Raw genomic sequence first — 21,043 nt, 5'->3', positions numbered from 1 at the left:
CCTTTGTGGACCAAACACTAGCCAAGAAAAATATGTTAATTAACCCCGCATGGCATATGGGGCACTCTGGGGCCGGGAGCAGTGAAAATTTAAATAACTGCTCAGGTCGCTTTGTTTTCGTGCATGCTGTCTTGTGCCATGCACTTTTTCTTAATTCTTCCATTTTCCCACCCTGGACATCCTCAAGGCTGATTTGGTGGTGAAAGCCAAGGGAGGGAACTCCAAGGCCTCCGCGATCCCAGCTGGCTTCCTGGATGCCTCTTTCTTAAGTGCAGGAGCTAGCTGCATCCCTTTATTTTGCTTTTGGGTAGGAGAATCCTCCATCTTTGGCTCCTGCCTCCAGTGGGAGCATTCTTCAATCCCTGGCCAGCGAGACTGGCATTGGTCAGTTGTGCAACTCTGGTTCTCTGTTTTCCGTCCCAGGTTCCTATTGTTGCCTTCAGGGACCCTGAAAGAGGGTTCTGGGCCCCCATTGTATGTTGCATTGGCCCGTGGGAAGGGGTCCATAGGCCCAGAGTGACTATGGGAAGGGGACTCCATGTACACCTGCTCCCTGGGCTAAATCATTAAATTTATCTAATGCCAACCTCTGGACACTGTCCCACCCTGGGGTTATTATTGAAAGATGTGGCAGAGACCCACACGCTCAGGAAAGAGGGGGTAACATTTCAACATCTTTAAATATAAATATCTTTGGCCCCATGGGCTAATTTCAACAGTCTAGTCACAAGGAGCATTTTCAACAGGCCTCCTGGCCTAAAAAGGGCTCACTTTGCAGGGAGTTGGCTTCACTGGCTGCCGGCACCAGCTTCCTCCTGTGACTGGCCCCTTGTGCTCTTCTCCTCCTGCTGAGGCTCAGAAGTTAAGTCTTTCCCTAAATGGTCCTCAGAGCATATAAGGGAACCAGCATCATGGGGCCCGGAGAGCTCACTATTCCTGGTGTGAACTGTAGACAGAGTTCTCAGTCCAATAGAGCATCAGGGGGGCCAGGTGCGAGCTCACAATATAAACATCTTTACTTGTGCCAATGACACGAAAATGACCCTGTCCCTCTCGGACAAAACACCCAATCCCAGGAACAAGTTCACCACATGCATAACAGAAGTTGCCTTCTGGATGAAATTCAGTTACCTTAAACAGAACTCAGATAAAACCAGGTGGTTGCTGTTCAGGAAACATGCCTCAATAAGGGACTCCATTTGGTTGCCCAAAGACCTTGGACCCACCCCCAAACCTTCTCGTAAGAGAAACCTAAGAATCATCATAACCAACAACTGCTGAACAGGACCTCCCAAGTCAACGTGTTGTTCTCGTCCAGCTTCAACCTACTACGGAAGCTGAAGAAAATTTTCAAGTAACAACTAGTCAACACCAGGAAAACGATCACCCCAGGCCTCATCATTAGACTAGACTATGGAACACCTTGTACACAGGGATAAATAACTAGCTCACAGGAACACTGCAGAACCTCCAACACGCAGCAGCTCCAACACCAAGCCCACATCACATCACAACTCAGGGAGCTCATCTGGCTCCTGATGCATAAGCGCCCACACTTCAGACTACTCACCCACACCAACACCCAGGCCCTGACTACCTAAACATCTGCATTCCCATCAACCAACTTTCAACACACCTCTGCTCTGCTGATCTCTCACTAGCATACACCACATGCATAAACAAAAGCAGAGCAAATGAGCGCACCTTCTCATACCTGGCCCCCTATGTCCTGGAACAATCTCCCACAGCATATCAGAGCCTCCTCCTCTCTTCTTGACTTTTGCAAGAAGCTGGAAACCTGACTTTTTGAGAAAGACCTCCAGGGCTGGCCTCCAACACCTGCTAAAGAGTGTCTGGATACCCTTATGGGTGGTTTGTGTGCTATAAAAACACTGATAACATAACAACATAGCAACATAACAATGTTTGTACAGCTGTCAGGCTGCGCACAACTGTAGTCTCTCACATACAGCCTGCATCCGTGTACACGCATGTTTGCACCCTTATTTTAAAAGGGGGACACTGGTGAGAAACATGAATAGTGCTATTTTCATTGAAATTGCTGGGAGTATGAGTCAAGGTGACTCACCCACAAAACCGGATGCGCAACAAGCAAAAAATATGGGCACACTAAATGCGCATTAGCAACACATTGATTCTGGGCCTTAGTGAACTATGAAGAATAGCAACCATGTTCAAAGCTACTGAAAGCTACAAACCACAGTAAAGCAACATTCATACTTGATAATAAAACATTGGTATTTTCTTTTTGGTCAAATGAGTAAATATAAATATTGTAATTCATAAGAGGATATGTGCATGATACCAACGAGATTTAAGTCTCCATACTGCATATTTTTTGTCTGCACCACTCCAAGCTTGAATGTAGTAAGACCTTATATCTGAACAACACCATCTTGACTGCGAACTTTTAATACTGATATATTCGACAAAATATTCCTTTAATGAAAATTACTGTGAAATAGTTTATTTGTAAGTTTGGTTGTTAAAATACATCGGGTAGCACTGAACTAGGGAAATTATGTTTCCAGCTCTGAGGAAGATAGTGTAATTTCTTTTAATATAGTGTGTAACAATCCTTGAAGATTTGCAATCTCCCTGGACCCCAACATAAGTATCATTAAGTTCAAATTGATCTAGTGTAAAACATAGGTTACTGATTTTCAATTCTGAGAGAATCAGAGGTTTCTGTGAACTTTAGTGATGGAACCCAGAGCACATGAGCCAAGGTGAACTGATCTGAACATTGAAATGAGTGTTCTTAATGTGGCTCGGTGAGCTAAACACTCCACACTAGCAAAATGTGTTGGATATCGTTCTAGATAAGGTGCATTCATATCTTGAGTAGGTAGACTGGACTTTTCATCCTTCCATTGATTGGTTAACTAAGTATCTTAAATGAAGTAAACTGTTTTTTACACTGCTAAGAAACTGAAATGCGATGCTCAGCGCTATATCAAACATTTTTTATTGTCACTGATAATCCAACTCCATTCTTGGTCCTCTCAGAAAACGATCAGTGGTGAGGTGATCCTAAAAAACACACTCTACAAAACCCAAACTGCCCAATCATCTTATTTTAGCCCTAGTTACATAACTATATGTCATCCATACAGAAACAATAATCAAAATGTGGACAGGTTAGACACAAATATGAATTTTCATAAATAATGAATAGAGAACTTTCCTTTACAAGTCAGATATCTCATTTAGTGAGGGTAAAACTGTCTATATTTTGGATTTTTTTTAAATCAAGTGTAGGTATTATATAACAGTAGCAATTGTGAGTAATGCTAATTGCAACCTCCTGTTGCCCTGTAGTTTAATTTAGTGATTGTTATAAAAGAAAGTAAACAAAGCACAAGCTCGGTATACTATTTTAAAAGAGTCAATTTCCCACTCTGACTACAGGACACAGTCTCCTAAAAACAGCGGCCTAAGTCACTCTATTGATAAACAATAGGGAACACGGAAAAACATGTAATTGTGTGTATTCCCTGCTTTTCCTCAAGGACAGGCATCATGCAGGGAAAGAGTACTCAATCAATTGGGCAACTCAATTAACAGGATTCCTGCATCGATTTAGCACAGCGCCAGCATGCACAGCCGAACATTCTCTCCAGATAAAATACTTCTATCTAGAGCACAGAATCACGTCAACCTACAAGCACTCTGACTTTTAAGTAATCGTTAGTGTTTATAAATTAGCTACACTGTACTATCAGTTTGTAAATTAACAGCAAGAAACTATTAATGTGTTGACAAGATGTTAAATCAAGTAGCCCAATCTAATAAATCCTCAGTGACTGATACGCTTGACTAAGTGCGGGCAAATTAGTCGAAGTGTGGGCAAATTCCACACAAATCCACATACATTATTCAAATTGCTCTTTGAAGTATCTCGAGTGAAAATTAAACATGAGAGCAAGTTACTTGGGATACCAACAAGTGGGCTGGTTGGCAGAGAAATTGTCTCGTAATACATTGGGGCTCCTACCAATTTCCAAAGAGAGATTTTCTCCTCCAACCTGTGCCCTCCAGCAATAATTTGCGCGGATTGTCATGCTGACATAATTATTGACATTTCACATAATTTGCGTGATGATAGTATGAAAAATTCCTTTAATTGCGGGAGGTTAGCTGAACATTTCGCATATACATACTCTGAACAAGAAGTCTACATGCAGAACATGCCCTGATTGCATTGTTCCTCTAGCATATGACATATGTTCATTTGTCTACGCGCATCAATAATAGACGTTTGGGTATTTGCAGTAGTTTCAGGGGGACCTACGCCTATTGTGAATGTTGTAGTCTGCATGTGCAATTGCATTGCAGTCTCAATCATAAGTGATTTTCAGCTTTTTTTCTAATCATGCATGCGCAGAATGCTTTTAATAGTGTACATTATGCACTCCAATATTAATCAAGATTGCGCATTTGCAAATTATTTTGTATTCTGATTTCTACTCCAGTATAAATTTTAGCAGGAGCTCAGCTAGCCTCAATGAAAAAAAGTGTACTGTGCAGGGGATAAAGCGTGTGAGGGCCCTCCCGCAGGCCAATTATGGCTGTCTTTCTCTACTCAACAAGAAATCATTGGGGCCGGTTTTTAGGTTTCGACCTGGCGAGGGGCACGCAGTGCCACTCCCAGATCGAAAACTATTGTCTACAGTAGGGATGTCGGCAACGCCTCTGCCTCTCATTGGCTAGCTCCATAAATGGAGGCTAGCCATTGGGAGACAGAGGCTGTCAATCGCGCTTTCTCTTGAAAACGCGATTCGGGGGCGTTTCTGGTGCTTTTTTTAAGCCCCGCCCCTTTGTCCCGGGCCGCGCTGCGATTGGCTGCCGGCCCGGGACACCCCCGTGACGTCATTCCCGGGCCGCGCTGTGATTGGCTGCCGGCCCGGGACACCCCCCGTGACGTCAGCCAATCACAGCGCGGCCCGGGACCTGACTTGTTTAATATTTATTTTTAGTTAATACTAACGCTAATGTGTGTTTAATGCTGACTAATGTGTTTATGTAGCTAGCAATGCCTGCAGGAGCCTGCAATATTAGGCATCCATGCCGCAGCTCTTTCTCGTGGGTAAGGCGCCACCCGCCTACATCTGTCAGTCGGCTTAATATCAGCCTCTGCGGCGCTACCTGCAACGTGTCGGCTATCAACCGATGGGTTGGTGGTTCGCGCCCAGCCACCGCCAGTTGGTAAGTTCATGCTCAAATGTTTGTGCACGTCGTAAATAAAATCTCAGCTCTGCTGATTTTCCCTGACTCTATAGGAAAGGAAGATAGATAGTCCAGAGAGGTTAACGACGCGGGAATCCGGCTGGTGTGGCCATTCATGTTGACGAGGGAGACGTTTTTTAACGACCCCTGCAAAACAATTACTTGTAATGTGAGGCCCGTCAGAGTAAGAATACACACAGGAGTTTACTAGCTATAAAAATTGTACGTAACTATACTCGCACATCCTGCCTATAAAGAATCTGGAATCTCATCACAGATTAGAATGAACTCATATTTTGTCTACAGTAGATTAGACGTTCCGCAGATGACTTAATGGCGATGTGAACTTCCATTTTGAATAAGGAGTTAGGATAAACTGATACGAAATGGAAGTGGAAAGGATACGGAAGTTACATTACTTTTTTGTGAAATTACACAATTGTTCCAAACACAATGGGCTCTCCCTCTATGGTCAGGCTCGTTGCCCACGATACAACCGTACAATTGTTGCAAGGACCTTCAGAGGTTATCCATGTATATCGGAATTTCTCTGACTTATTGCATCTCTTGCTCATAACAGCGGAAACACCGAGCTATGACTGATTCTCTCGGTGCACGAAGTCGGCGGCCTGATTCACAGGCATCAATTCAGTGAACGCCCCGAGTTAGATTCGTGCTTTAAAAAGTGCAATCACCCAGAAACAGTGGCACAGCATCGCCCGGCGCAGATTACAGACCGGTGTTTTGGCATAACGGCTTCATCGAGAGGGCCACAGCAAACAGATGAAATGCGGTAATCTAATATTGGAAATTAAAACGGGCTGGGAAATGTACCGATTGATATCCTGGGTGCCTTATGGGTTTTACTGCACAATTGCTATTTATAGGAATATTGGCAAGTCACAAATGTCGTTCCCACACTGCATACATGGGAAAGGTGTCCAATCTAGGTTCCGAGGTTTGGGGATGGGTCAGGGGGCAGAGAAATAATTGAGCATATCTCCATCAGAGCTCACAAATATATTTTAATCACACGTGGAATACTGCATGGTCGGAATAACGTATGTACTATGCCATCCACTGATGCCCAATAAAAAGCATCAGAACATATAACTGATAGTGGAAGTACCATTTTATATAATGTAGATAAATAAAAGTGTAGAATTCATAACCGCATATAAGAAATGATTAGTACTCTAATTAGAGGGTTTATATAGCACACCCTGTGACATAAATTTACAAATACACAACATTACAACTAACAGATATTACTATTGGACAACTCAATGGAACTGAGTTTCTCGCGTCGCAAGGATGAAGGTACATGCGGGTGCTGCAGGATCGCATATTGTGACTACAATCCAGCATACAGGGTAGCAGATGGCGTGTATTATGTGATCTATCGTACTGACTGCAACCGAGCCAAAGTAACGGGCAGCAGGAAGGGATTGTTCTATAGTGTTTCAATTACTTAATTCATTAGAAAAAAGACAAAAAGGCAACATGCACGTGTAAATGGCACGGCAGCGCTAAATACAGTAACAGGATCAGGGAAGGAAATAAGAGATCGGTACATGGCTTAGTCCAAACTGGGGTGTTGGATTCCTGCCGTTAATTCTCGGGCCTCTTTAGTGTCAGGTCTGAGACGTATTCTTTGGCTTTGTAGGCTTGGCGGAGCCATAAGCCTGTCATAACCCTGGCTCTGTAACTTTACCGCATGGTGTGAACGTTTTTCATTAGCACAGAGGCGTGCGGTAGAGGGGCCGGTGTGACTCTGAAAGTGCAGAGCGCCACATAGATGCTTCACAACTCACTGAATTTGGCCTAGGACCAGCAGGAAACAAGCACAGTTTAAGATTTGTACAGATTCCATGTTGGAGGGATTTCAAAGGGAATGGGGCGGCTAGAAGGACTCTCTGCAACTGATGACACCTACAGTGATGCTGCTGACATCACACAATCAATGGCAGTATTAGGTTAGTGAAGGCAAGGGGGGCAACCCAGCATTGTGGAGCCACAGTGTCAAGCACTCTGATTGGCGTCGAAAGGGGAAGTTACCCCCACTCCTGAATTACGCATCATCTCCTCGAGGCAAACGTAGGTCTCACTGCTGCGGCAGCTCGCCAGACAGGCGGGGCAGCTCGCCAGACAGGCGGGGCGGCTCGGCTCGGCTCACACAGGAGCTGGGGAGAAGGATTCGCCCACTCCAAGGGTAATGAATGTTTGACCACCCGCCCAGACTGGCCAAACATTCACTGCGGGTTCGAGCACCGAACCAGAGCGCTCAGCTCAAGCACAACACAGTGGATTGTGCATGGAGTTTGGCTAGGGGGAGCCTGGCGCTTCCTGCCTCCTGTCCTGGCTAGGACAGATGGCGGAGAAAGACGGGGGGAGACGCGGCAATAAGGTTAGTTTGTGCCCACAGCAGTGTAGGAGAACAAGATTTGCTCCAAAGCCTACGCCCGGAGGTGCGGGAGCTACCGTGAAGAGTAGCTGGAACTTAGAGGAAAGGGAGACCATTTCAACGCTGATGTCTGGGAATGGAAGGATAAGAAAGTGTCTTTTGGTTATCTTACACTAAAGTTCAGGGAACCTGGTACGCAGTAGTACCGGCCTACCATCTTCCCATTAATCATGATAGATCCTGTATGCACACCGTCGGTGCTCTGATTTGCAACCATTACAGACCAGAAGACACCTATATGAATTGCTGTGATCATGCCAATCATTGTGAGTACTGGTGACTGTTGGTGCTGATGGCCGTGTAAGTATCTCGCTGTCCGTGTGGGCATGCCTGCCACTGTAAGTTCTAATGACGCGGACTATCTCGTATTGTGAGTACCTGTGAACAGATTTGCCATTGTGTGTACTGATGGGCAGCGAGTAGCTCTCAATTGTCACCAAATATTGAATACTCGGTGAGTACCGCGCTGTCCCGTTTATGTGTGAGCTAGCCTTCTCCCATTGATGGGGCGACTGCGATCAGTGTTTCTCTCATTGTAGGGCCCATGATGATGGGTGAGTGCCCGTATGCCACACCATCTACAGTGTACCGCGCGCGCCTCCCGAGTTTCCTTCTACATCGCAGCGCATTTTGTGCCTTACAAACGCCTGATAGAATGTGTAGAAGTGTAGGCTTGGTGAGGGCCCTGGGGTTTAGAGACACTCGTAGCGTACCCCCTCCTCACTCTGTCCTGGGGCGGTGCTCAAACTGCGCATCGGTATCTCTCACCACTGTTCACCTCTGACTGCTTTTCACTAGTGCCTGCTTCTCACACCGGTATCTCTGCCACTGCTCACCTCCGCATGCTGCTGACCGTGCCGCTGTGCATGTACCCCTTGTCCAGCGTCTCCTTGGGCACATCACACAGGGCTGGTGCCTACACATTGACAGTTTGAAATTGTAAAGTCATGATGTGTGTGTGTGTATATATAGGTGCATGGGAGACGCTGCAGGCAACGTTTCTAGTGATATGAGGGAGCATAGCAGTGGAAACCTGCTTACTAGACTAGACGACCTAGGCACTCCTCTATCAGCCTGGTTTCCATGTCACCCTTCTCAGCGTGTCCCCACTTTGCTCACCTCGGTCTGCCTCTCATTGCCCTCGGTGTCTCGTCGCCACATTCTACCCACCAACATTTGCTTCTCACTAGTTCCTCGTACGTCTCCTCACACGGCCCACCTCAGACTGTCTCACACGTCTAACAGTCGCCCTCACCGTACACCGCACACCAGTGCCTGGTTCTCACGCTCGAACCAACATCTGCACTTACTACTGTTAACCACTGTCTGTTCCACTCATCGCCCACCACTGTCTCTTCTCACGTCACGCGGGCTTCTCTCCCAGGCCCCACAACTGCCCATTTCTGCCTGCTTCTCCCTCTGCCTTCTAGTGTCTGCTTCTCATACTGCCATCTCTGCCCGCCATCTGCTTCTCACACACACCAGTGTCCGAAAGTCCGTCTCTTGCACTTTCCGCAGCGTCTGCCTCTTAAATTGCCCACCCTCGCTTTATTTTCACACTGCCCTCCAAAGTCCGCTTCTAACTTTGCCCGCAAGTGCCGTCTTGAGCATATGTGCTCTCGGAATGTAAACTATGCATTAGTTGTGTATATCACTTATCACGTGGGGTCGTGGCTAGCTGGGGGTCGTGGCAGGCGGTATGGACCATCTGCTTGCAGGCTTTCGGGCAGCGGGTACCTACACATGCGCGTTCTTGTATTGCACGTGGGCTTCAGAATTTCTATGTGGACACATAGTTACTGAACCCAAGAGCCTTAGAGTAGGTGTGAATGTGGGAGGGGAGCAGCACAGTAAGTGTTAGAAATAGAAGTGCGTGGCGGAAGTGGAGGCCGCCTGACACCTCACACGCACCCATTCAGTGGTTGGCCTCTCAGCTGAGTGTGCCAACAACAGTAAAGCCATTGATGTTATGTAGGATATTGTGTGTGAGGAAGACACCCCCTCTCTCCCGTGGCCACAATTTCCCACAGGTCTAGGTAGGGCCTTTGGGTCTGAGTAGATCGCACCTCCCCCTCCACATCTGCTCTTGGCGTCAGATGAGCTCAAAGGTCCTCAATATAAGAGGCAGGGCGCTCTCTTGCTCCACGGGGGGACATGCCTTGCGGAGGAAGGGATTGTGTTTGAGGAGGGGCAGTTTGCCCACATAGAAAGTGCCATTTAGTGGTAGTCCGTATTTTGACTTATGCACGTGTGTAATAATAATGCATATTGTTTAGGGGTGCATTTAGCGGCTATGTGCTACCTTAGCACCGAGCAGAGGCCATGCTTTGGCCCAGGACGGTGGAGTAGGTGTTGCACCCCCGGGAGGAAGGGAAACTGGAATGTACGGTACCGCGTCATATTCTGTAGCGTTGTCGACAAAAAAGGTATGGCGCGTCTAGTGTGTGGCAGGTTCCCGGGGTCTCGGGGTCTTTGGGGGTGAGGGGGGCGAGGTGACAGCAGGGCCCTCTGCGAGACGGGCGGGCCCTTTCCCTCTAATGACTCATATGGTATCTCAGGACCTGGGCTTCCCAGTCACTATGTCCATGCGTATGCTGTCAGCCCAGGCAGTATTAGCAGAGTATTTGCTGCTTGGTGCTAGCAGTAACAGCAGGAGTTTACTGCTCAGTGCTGCCGTTATGGCTAGTGTGTTTATCGCTCAGTTTCGTCAGCATTTCCAGAATGTTTACTGTACATGGCTGACTATTAGCAGCATGTTTACTGTCAGTGCAGGCCGAGTTCTTACTGTTCTGCGCAGGCAGTATCAGCAGCATGTTTACTGCTCAGTTCCATCAATATTCGTATTATGTTTGCTTCTCGGTGCAGGCAGTACTAGCAGTGTGCTTACTGCTCGATGCAGGCAATACTAGCAGTGTGCTTACTGCTCGATGCAGGCAGTACTAGCAGTGTGCTTACTGCTCGATGCAGGCAGTACTAGCAGTGTGCTTACTGCTCGATGCAGGCAGTACTAGCAGTGTGCTTACTGCTCGGAGCATGCAGTACTGGCAGTGTCCTTACTGCTCGGTGCAGGCAGTACTAGCAGTGTGCTTACTGCTCGATGCAGGCAGTACTAGCAGTGTGCTTACTGCTCGATGCAGGCAGTACTAGCAGTGTGCTTACTGCTCGATGCAGGCAGTACTAGCAGTGTGCTTACTGCTCGATGCAGGCAGTACTAGCAGTGTCCTTACTGCTCGGAGCAGACAGTACTGGCAGTGTCCTTACTGCTCGGTGCAGGCAGAACTAGTAGTGTGCTTACTGCAGGCAGTACTAGCAGTGTGCTTACTGCTCGATGCAGGCAGTACTGGCAGTGTGCTTACTGCTCGGTGCAGGCAGTACTGGCAGTGTCCTTACTGCTCGGTGCAGGCAGTACTAGCAGTGTGCTTACTCCTCGGTGTAGGCAGTACTAGCAGTGTGCTTGCTGCTCGGTGCAGGCAGTACTAGCAGTGTGCTTACTGCTCGATGCAGGCAGTACTAGCAGTGTGCTTACTGCTCGATGCAGGCAGTACTAGCAGTGTGCTTACTGCTCGATGCAGGCAGTACTAGCAGTGTGCTTACTGCTCGATGCAGGCAGTACTAGCAGTGTCCTTACTGCTCGGAGCAGGCAGTACTGGCAGTGTCCTTACTGCTCGGTGCAGGCAGAACTAGCAGTGTGCTTACTGCAGGCAGTACTAGCAGTGTGCTTACTGCTCGGAGCAGGCAGTACTGGTCGTTTGTCACAGTGTGTGTGTTTTGTGCTCGTTGGTGTGGTTACTGAACAGACCTAGCATTCAAGAGTTATGCTTGCCTGTTGGCGCTGACCGCGTTAGGAGTCTGTTTTCCTCCTGTATTGGCAGTATATTTACTGCTTAGAGCTAGTCGTATTAGTAGTGTGCTTACTTCTCGGCACTTTACATTAGTCTGCACTTTGCTCACAGTGTTAACAGTGTATTTACTGCTAGGGCTAGAAGTATTAGCATTGTTTTTTATTCGCTAGGGCATGCTGTAATAGTAGTGTGTTTACTGTTCAGAGCTAGTAGTATTAGTAGTATTAACTACTCGGGGCTAACAGTATTATTCAGCGTGTTTATTGCTGAGTACTAGCAGTATTTACATTATAGTTAGTGTTCATAGGTTGCCATGTTAGCAGGTTGTTTACTACTCACTTCCGGCGGTATTTCCAGTGTCACAGTATTTATTTCCTGCTCAGTGAAGCCAGTATTATCATCGTTTACTGCTGAAGGTTATACTAGTATTAGTAGTGTGTTTATTGCTAGGTACTAGCAGTATTTGCATTGTGATTCATGTTCATTAAATCAATATTTGGACAGGGGGCTTATTTCACGAATTCCCTAATTTTAATAGAAAATGATTTTATATTATTTGGGCTGGCTGAAAAATTGCTTTATTAAATTAATTATGTTAATAATACGTCGTGAGCATGTTGAGCTAGCTTCTTACATCCTTTGTCTGAAATATTTTAGCAAAAAAATATTAGACCGTTTTCTTTGATTTATTTATCAGAATTGCTGACCTTTGACCTAGAGACCTACACCAACTTAACAAAAGTTGTGTAATAGTGCAAAGAATCACTGAAATTGCAAAACGTTTCATGTAGTTGTGCAGAGTAAAAAATAAACTTTGATGGACATATTGCAGAACTCTTGCCTAATGTACACAGTTGTATCTGCCCCTTGTTCAACAAGGGGGGCATGCTTAACACCTTGACTGCTACAGAAATTCCCGCTGGGTGCTGATCTTTTTTTTAAATCCCATTGATCATGACGAGCACAGCTCGTCATAAGCACACGAGCAGTGTACTGCATGACGAGCTGAGCTCGTCATGAGCATGGAAGGGGTTAATGAATATGAATACAATATTTATTAGCGTCAGATGAAGAAATGGTGTTCAGTCAACTCATTGAGTACATCTAACTTCAAGTCTGTTTCATAGAGTGATGTATTCATTGGTTTGTTTCTCTGGGTGTGTGTGGCTGGCTGTGTGTGTGTGGCTTTGGGTGTCTGGCTTTGGGTGTCTGTGGCTCTGTGTGTGTGTGTGTGTGTGTGTGGTAGTAATTGCTGTCTGCTGAGCTCGTCCAGTAGGGTACAATAGGTCTCACATTTGCGAGAGATTAAGCTATTGGAAATGTAAATGACAATGCCATTTATTTATCTGTTTTCAAAACCAACACATAAATAAAAATGTTGTCATTTACAATGCCAATAGCTCTAACTTTTGCAAAGGCGAAACCGTTGCATTGTAAATGCTTGTTCTTGATGGCATTTGGGCCTACTGGCCCCACGGCACCCTAACGATGCCACTAAATATGTCCATACATTTTATCCTTTACTACGTAAACTGTACCCATTGTTTCAGTTTACTCTTCTCTCTGCAATACTTTTGCCTCGCTATTCTTGTTATAAATAAGCTCCTCATACTTTACCAAAAAGGTATATGGGGCCTTATTTATGAAGGTCTTGGGCCACCGGTGCGTCACTTTTAAAATGGGAAAAAGTGACGCACCGGCGGCGCAAGGCCTTCATAAATAAGGCCCATATTCTGCATATCTAACCTAAACATTTATGTGCATTATATACATTTGTGAATTGCAATATCAGTCCACCGAGCCAAGCGACCTGGCATTTTAAAGGTAATGACAAGAATCTACTGACTCCCTGCTTGGACTATGAAGCTTTCTAGATCCCCTCATGAAACTCATTCATGTACTTCCTGGCAAAGAAATCCTGTCTTAAAAATATTTGGCGATGTGCTCAGACTCCTGAATAATAAATCTACGACTGTTCCGGAAAATGCTGGTGATTTCACTCATTTTGTGCCAAAATACTTTCACAGCCTTGTCCTGAGTAGCGTGGGGAGTCTTGGAAATGACCGAACCAAACACAATACTATAGTTATGTTAAACTATTTTCACCTGTGCCCTTAGTTAACTAGAGTAGTGCTTCCAGCTGCTCACATTCAGATATTTCAACTTTTTAGCAGCACAGAGCATTGGTTTCTGCTTAAAGAGGTTTTATTATGATAAATCTAAGATACATCAGCCCTTTGACTGAGAAGCCATTCGGTCTCTTCTCTGTCCACTGATATATAGCAATTTAGAATTAATAACACTGACCCCAACATTTCTAACAAACATGATTGATCCTTTTGTGAAGATTATATAGCCAATTGCAGCTATTGTCTTAAAGTGTTCCATCTAGGATATTTCAAATCCTACAAATCAACCCATGAAGAAAGTCTCACTGTTAAATGTTCGTAAGGCCACACAAATCACTGATTTGATAAAGGCTGCATTGTGTTTAAAAAACTTTGCTGACAAAGACCTCCAAATTATCAGACCTTGATTTTAAAGGGAGGTATGAAACTAATAAAACTTCCACGTAAATAAAAGAATGCGTATTATGACCTTAGAGTGAATGACAGGTTGTGGAACCTGGTCGAATGGGGTACTAGAAAGTCTGTATCCAGTCCTCAGTTATGGTTTTATAGGATCACCTGCCTCTTTCATTTTTCAGCCCTATGAAATTCTGGTACATAAAAGTTAAAAGTACCTGGCTTTCCCCAGAGCAGTCTCTACTGACTCTTCTTCTTGCAGAGATTAGAATCATCATAAACTTCACAGAAAATGGGAACACTCCTAGTCCTAACCACGTGCCTACCATTTTATCATTTTTCAAATGAGATGTAGATATTTGGCCCACAATTTTGTTTCTCACTCTTTTTCCCTCCCGTGTAGGGTCCCACAGGGGTCCACACTAAGATTGACGCTGTTTAACATTTATGTTATCCTTTCAGCTGAGCTTATTAACTCGTTTGGCTTTTCCCTTACATCCTACTATCCTTCCTCAGCTTCAGAATGCAGAAGTTACTTCCTTTGTTCTGTTCGGACTCGATTATTGGAATGGTCTGTTTCTAACAGCACATCAACATGTGCTAAACCAGCTTCAGATTTAGCAGAATGTAGCAGTCTGGCTCTTTCCTAAAATACCCAAACATCAATCAGTGTCTACACCTATTAAGGAGCAGCACTGGTTGCCCATCAGGTAGAGTTACCTTCAATGCTTTATGTATTGTTTATAAAGCTCTACACAACCAAGGTCCCTTGTTCCTCAAAAACAGCTTCAACTGGTGCATTCCCAACAGACCTTTAAGATCATCCTCCGCCATGTCAAAACTTCCCCAAGTTTTCTGATCTGCAGAGAGACCTTCAATACTTGCCGGGGAAACATCCTTTACAACGCAAATTTTACCACGCAGTGCTTTTACATCGCAAATTTTACAACGCAAACCATTACAACACATTGCACTGGCGGGCGCTCTAGGATAGGGAATAGATTTAATTTACTATCCAACACCTTCCCTACTATCCACGGGGATGGGATTTGGAATAGTAAATTATACTATTCACTATCCAGCACCCCAAAGCGCTATGCGTTGTAATGGCATGCGTTGTAAAAACTGCGTTGTAAAGGCATGCGTTGTAATGTCATACATCCATACTTGCCTATTTAACTTTTCATAATGAGACTTGATTCTTATCCTGGTAAATATGCCACCATGTTGCCAGTTCCAAGATACCCTTTGGGTATTCGAGAGCTTAGTAAAACCATCTAACATAACATAACATAACATAGCATAACATAACATAACATAACATTGTGACGAAAGAGATGCTGTCATTAACACTGTGATTACTCAGAATTCCTATGCTGACCCTACTGATCCTTGGATGGAAATAGAAACTAGATAAATGGGTCGAATGGGTTGGGGCTGTCAGAGGAAGTGCATTACAACAACACCGTATTTAGGGTGGATAGGGTTATTTCCTTTTTTTCTGTCCAGCATCATCACGTAAAAAGGGTAATTCGTTGTTTTTTTCTCAATTAAAAACAAAGCATTGGCAAAGTTTAGTGTACAGCTGTCAAAACTGACAGCAGTCATCCACTAAACTTTTGTAGCTTGCCTGAACCCAACCATGAGGTTTATCAGGGTACAGGGATCACTGATGGGCCTCTAAATGTGGGGGTAACTTGTCCATCAGGGTGGTGTCCTAATATCTTGATCATCCCTGATGGACTCTCCTCATCTGCTAAACTCTAGATCAGGCACTAAATAAATACAAATTACACAAAATGAAGAAAAACAGATGTAGTTATCAAACTTTATGACTACACATAACTCCACCCTATAAGAAAACAAATGCTTGTTCTAAGCGTGTTGATTTCTTTTTTAGTTTTAACGCACTATTAAGAGCAATGTGTACCATTAACTGCACTTACAGTGATATTATGGTTAGGATTGTTTATAGGATCTTACTGCATGTTTCAAAAACGTTCTGAAATTCACTTTAAAAGCCACTGTTACAGAAGAGTTATGATTGCAAATAAAAAATCGAAAAATCATTGTAATTTGCTAGTCATGGTTCATTTTATAATCCATAACTCACTCAACAGCCATGAAGATCATAACTTGTACTTCAAATACAATGCTCTATTACCTCACTCTTAATTTAACAAATACAATTACAACCTCACACATTATTTTACACTACAGATTATATAACACATTACAATTAACACCATCAATAAGACACCTGCAAAGTTTTATTTATTGGTTTGAATCATTTTTGTTATTTGATGACATTGTTCTTTTAGGTGTTGATATTTATTAGTGTAGTTGAGTTAGGTTTGCTTTTTGGAGATTTTTTTTTTCCCTATGGTTATTCCTCAAAAAGTGGCACAGTTATATGCAAATCAAAAATTACCCTTTAATGAAAACTCAGTCCCTGTATAAATTCCCCTCTCTAATATGCTAATTACAAGCTACTTGTGATACATAATAAAGGTATTTCGCAGCTGTTGACCCTTTCCGTAAGTCGGACGGCCGGGAGTCGTCCAACGTCACGTTTGGTATGTGCGTGGGACAGCCCCCGGCCGTCCTAGCACCCACCCATGGGGAAAGCACTGGCGCTATCCACCTGGGTCTCCCTTCAAGCTGCACAACAATTTAATTATATATATGTATAGGTGCCCACTGGACCAACAGCGATTTTTTTTTTAAATGGCCATTTTGTTTCAGGGAGCGGCACCTTGGGCAAGGGTCGCTCCCCTTGGAGGAGCAATGTTTTTACTTTGTTGTGCCCCCCTTTGTGGGGGCAGATCGCCCCCTCAAAAAAAGTTATATATATGTATAGGGACCCACTGGGCCACCAGGGATTTTTTTTAATGTCCTGTTTGTGTTTTGGAAGCAGCCACTTAGGCAAGGGTCGCTCCCCTTTGGGGAGCAGTATGTTTTAGGGGAGCGGCCCCTTTGGCAAGGTTCGCTCCCCTTTGGGGATCATTTATTTTTGCAGTTTCTGGCCCCTTGGGGGCAGATAGGCCTTGTGAATCTAGGCCAATCTGCCCCCAAGGGGGGCGAAGTCATTAGACAACAGGGATTGTTTTAGTGTTGCTGGGGAGCGGCCCCTTGGACAAGGGTTGCTCCCCTGAATGGGGTGAATATTGTGGCTGGTTCTGCCCCCTTTGGGGGAAGATTGGCCATATGTTTTCAGCCCATCTCTCCCCTGGGGGGATGAAGCCACTTGACACCATGTCTTTTTATATGTTGATTTTGGGGAGTGATCCCTTGGGCAAGGATCGGCCTTATGCTTTTAGGCCCACCTACTACCTTTGCTTGGTACAGAAAAACAATGGTCAAAGACTATCGTAATTTTATACTTCCAAACGAATTCTATGTATAATCACAGTAAGGCACATACGATCGTAGGCACACACGGAAAGAAAAAACTTCAAAATGAGGACTGATAACTAAGTTTATTCAGTCACATAAAGAAAATATTTCAATTTAAACACATTTCTGTCATTTCAATACATATTATTTGGTGGTTATCATAAGCAAGGAAAAAGTGCATGAAAAGTTGGTGCTCATGTGAAAGAATGGAGAAAAAGGGAAGGTTTCACGAGTACACAAAAAAGGGGCCTATACCAGTTGAAACACAGTCTCCCTTATAGTATTGTAGCCTACCCCTATCGGTACTGTTAAGTTCAAAACATTAATGAAACTGTTGCAATTCACAGTGTAACTTCATCTGTGGAACAGGAGTGGGGGGTAGATGTAGGTTGTAGGCTTCTTAGGATGCGTCGACGTTTCGATCCCTATAGCATAAGGGTGGGTACAATCCTCAGCTGCGGGTCTTCTTCAGAACGGGGGGGTATCATGGATCAAAGTAAGTTGAGCGACAAGGGCTGTAGCCTCAAGGACATTTTTTTTATTTAGGTCCTGTAGATTCATCAGGAAGGGAGGGAACATGTCCCAACACCGCTGTAGTCGAGATGCAGCGTTCTAGATTCGTGAATGTGAGCTGCCTTTCAAGTCTAATCAGACAAACGTAAAACTATGTGGTTTTTGTATGAATGGATCCTGTGGTTGTCCTGATTCTAGCAGTGCGCTGTCTCCATCACGCACTCTGACAGCACACATGATGGAGATAGTCGGGGATCATTGTTTTTCTGTACCATATGATACCCAGGTCCTTTTGACTTTAAAGGGTGACCCCATTTGTGATAATGGTACTACCTTTGCTTGGCTGGTGGATAGAGTGTGGACTAGTGAATTATTTGCATATGTAATTGTAATGTGTTTTTCTCCTTTTTATTCTAGTGCAAAGCTTTTGATTCATGTTCGCGGTTTCGGCAGTGGTTGATTTGCAGTTTTGCGTAGTTGCATTTTTTTGGTAAGAAAAACATTTTTGTTGTGTTTACTCCAATTGAGTATTAATGTCATGCATGAATGAAGTTTTTTGCAAGTGGTGTCATAATAGCAGCATATTTAGTTAGTGTTTTGTGCATGAAATTCTTTGCAATGTGTTTTGCATTGTCTTATGTGTAATTTTCTTTTTTTTTCTTTTTAAGTGGGATGCTGTTGGTCCTTACTGTGTCTGTGCAGAGTAGGTGGTGGTGAGTCTAGCTGCTTCTGACAAGTGAGTGGTATAGTATTGGAGTATATTGGTCTTTGTCATAAAGCCACATTTTGTTTATTTCTTTTTTTAATAAGGGTTTGTTGTTGACTTGTTTGACAAGTTACCTTTATAAGTAAGAATTATGGCTAGCCGTAGAATTATTGCTCAGCAGGTGGTTGGTATGCTTCTTGAATCTACCTCTGAGCAGCATTATGAGATTGAGGGAGAGGAGGGAGGGGAAGATTCAGGCAGTCAGTTTTCTCTCCACATGGAATCATCGGATGATGAAGCTACTCTCAATGCAGATGAAGCTACTCTCAGTGCGGATGAAATGCCTGTTTTAGAGGAGGACACTGATGTGCCGATGGTGCATTAGGCATCTGGATTGCAGCCTGAGGTTGCTAGGCTTCCTACTGGAAGTGCTGGACTAAGGGTTGATCCAAGCATGGTGCAGCTGGTGCTGCCTGCCTTTAGTGGTGATGCAGGGTGTAGAGTGGATTGTGAACATTTTTTGCCTATTCATTGTTTTCAATTGTTCATGGATGATGTATTTTTGGGTGGGATTGTTGAGCAGACTAATTTGTATGCTGAACAGTTTTTGAGGGACAACAGTGCCAGACTTAGGCCCCGATCTAGAGCTACCCAGTGAACTCCCATAAATCTGGATGAGATGATTTAAGATGGCGTAGGACATTTGTGCAGGCATGGTGATTCCACACAGAAATTTGTGGAAAATGTGTTTTTTTTAGCTAAATTTGAGGTCTCCATGGCATTCTGGGTAAGAAAACGTTAAGGGACTCACGCAAGTCATACCTTGCTGGACTACCCCGGGTGTCTGGTTTCCAGAAATGTGTAGGTTTGGTAGATTTCCCTAGAGTGCTGCCGAGCCCCGGGCCAACAACTCATGTGAGCCCCCTTGCAAAACCAGGTTGGTTTCTGATAAGTCATTTTGATGTCGCCTCAATAGGTTTTGGGCCCTTGCCTGTCGCGGGTCCTTCACCCTCCCACGTGAGTGAGGTACCAATTCTATTGGGAGACCTGGGGGAACATTGGGTGGGAGGAAATTTGTGGATCCACGCCGATTCCAAAACTTTCCCACACAGATATTTCAGAACAAATTAATTTTTTCAGCCAAATTTGAGGTTTGCAGGGGATTCTGGGTAGGAGAATGTTGGGGGAACTACACAAGCCAAACCTCGCTGTTTTCCCCAGGGTGTCTAGTTTCTAGAAATGTGTGGGTTTGGTAGGTTTCCCTAGATGGTCGCTGTGCCCCGGTCCACAAACTCATCGGGCCCCCCTTTGCAAATCCAGGTTGGTTTGTGATAGGTAATTTAGAAGTCGCCTCAATAGGTTTTGGGCCCTAGCCTGTCACGGGTACTTGACCCACCCATGCAAGTGAGGTGCCATTTTTCTCTGAAGAATTTCTGTAATGCGGTGTGGGTAGAATTTTGTGGATCCACGCAGATTCCAGAACTTTCCACCACAGAAATGTGAGGAAAATTTGTTTTTTGACAAATATTTAGGTTTGTAAGGGATTCTGGGTAACCGAACGTGGTGGGAGCTAGTCAAGTCACCCCATCCTGGATTCCCCTGGGGTTGAGTTTTCAAAAATGTGTTGGTTTGCTAGGTTTCCCTGTGTCCCGACAGAGCTGTGGTTAAAAAACTACAGCTAGGCACTTTGCAAAAAAAAGGGTAATTCTTCACTGTAAAAAGAGGTGTGTCCACGTTGCGTTTTGCGCCGTTTCCTATCGTGGGCAATAGGCCTACCCAAACAAGTGAGGTACCATTTTTCCCGGAAGACTTTGGGGAATGCGGGGTGGGTGGGATTTTGTGGATCAACACAGATTCCAGAACTTTCTACCACAGAAATGTGAGGAAAATGTGGCTTTTTGACAAATATTTAGGTTTGCAAGGGATTCTGGGTACCAGAACCCAGAATCCCTGGATCCTGGATTACCCAGGGTGTCTAGATTTCAAACATGTATAGGTTTGCTAGGTTTTACTAGGTGCCGTCAGAGCTATGGTTCAAAAACTACAGCTAGGCACTTTGCAAAAAAAGGGTAATTTTTCACTTTGAAAATGTGGTGTGTCCACATTGCATTTTGGGCTGTTTCCTGTCATGGGCACTAGGCCTACCCACACAACTGAGGAACCATTTTTCTGGGAAGACTTTGGGGAGCACGAGGTGAGTGGAATTTTGAGGATCCACACTCATTCCAGAACGTTCCACCACAGAAATGTGAGGAAAATGTGTTTTTTTTACATTTTTTTAGGGGGATTCTGGGTAACAGAACCTGGTGAGAGCCAAACAAGTCACCCCATCCTGGATTTCCCTGGG

The sequence above is a fragment of the Lissotriton helveticus genome, chromosome 7, assembly GCF_964261635.1.
Source record: "Lissotriton helveticus chromosome 7, aLisHel1.1, whole genome shotgun sequence".
Classification (NCBI taxonomy): domain Eukaryota; kingdom Metazoa; phylum Chordata; class Amphibia; order Caudata; family Salamandridae; genus Lissotriton; species Lissotriton helveticus.
The sequence above is the reverse complement of the archived record's forward strand: the minus strand, read 5'-3'. Positions refer to the sequence as shown.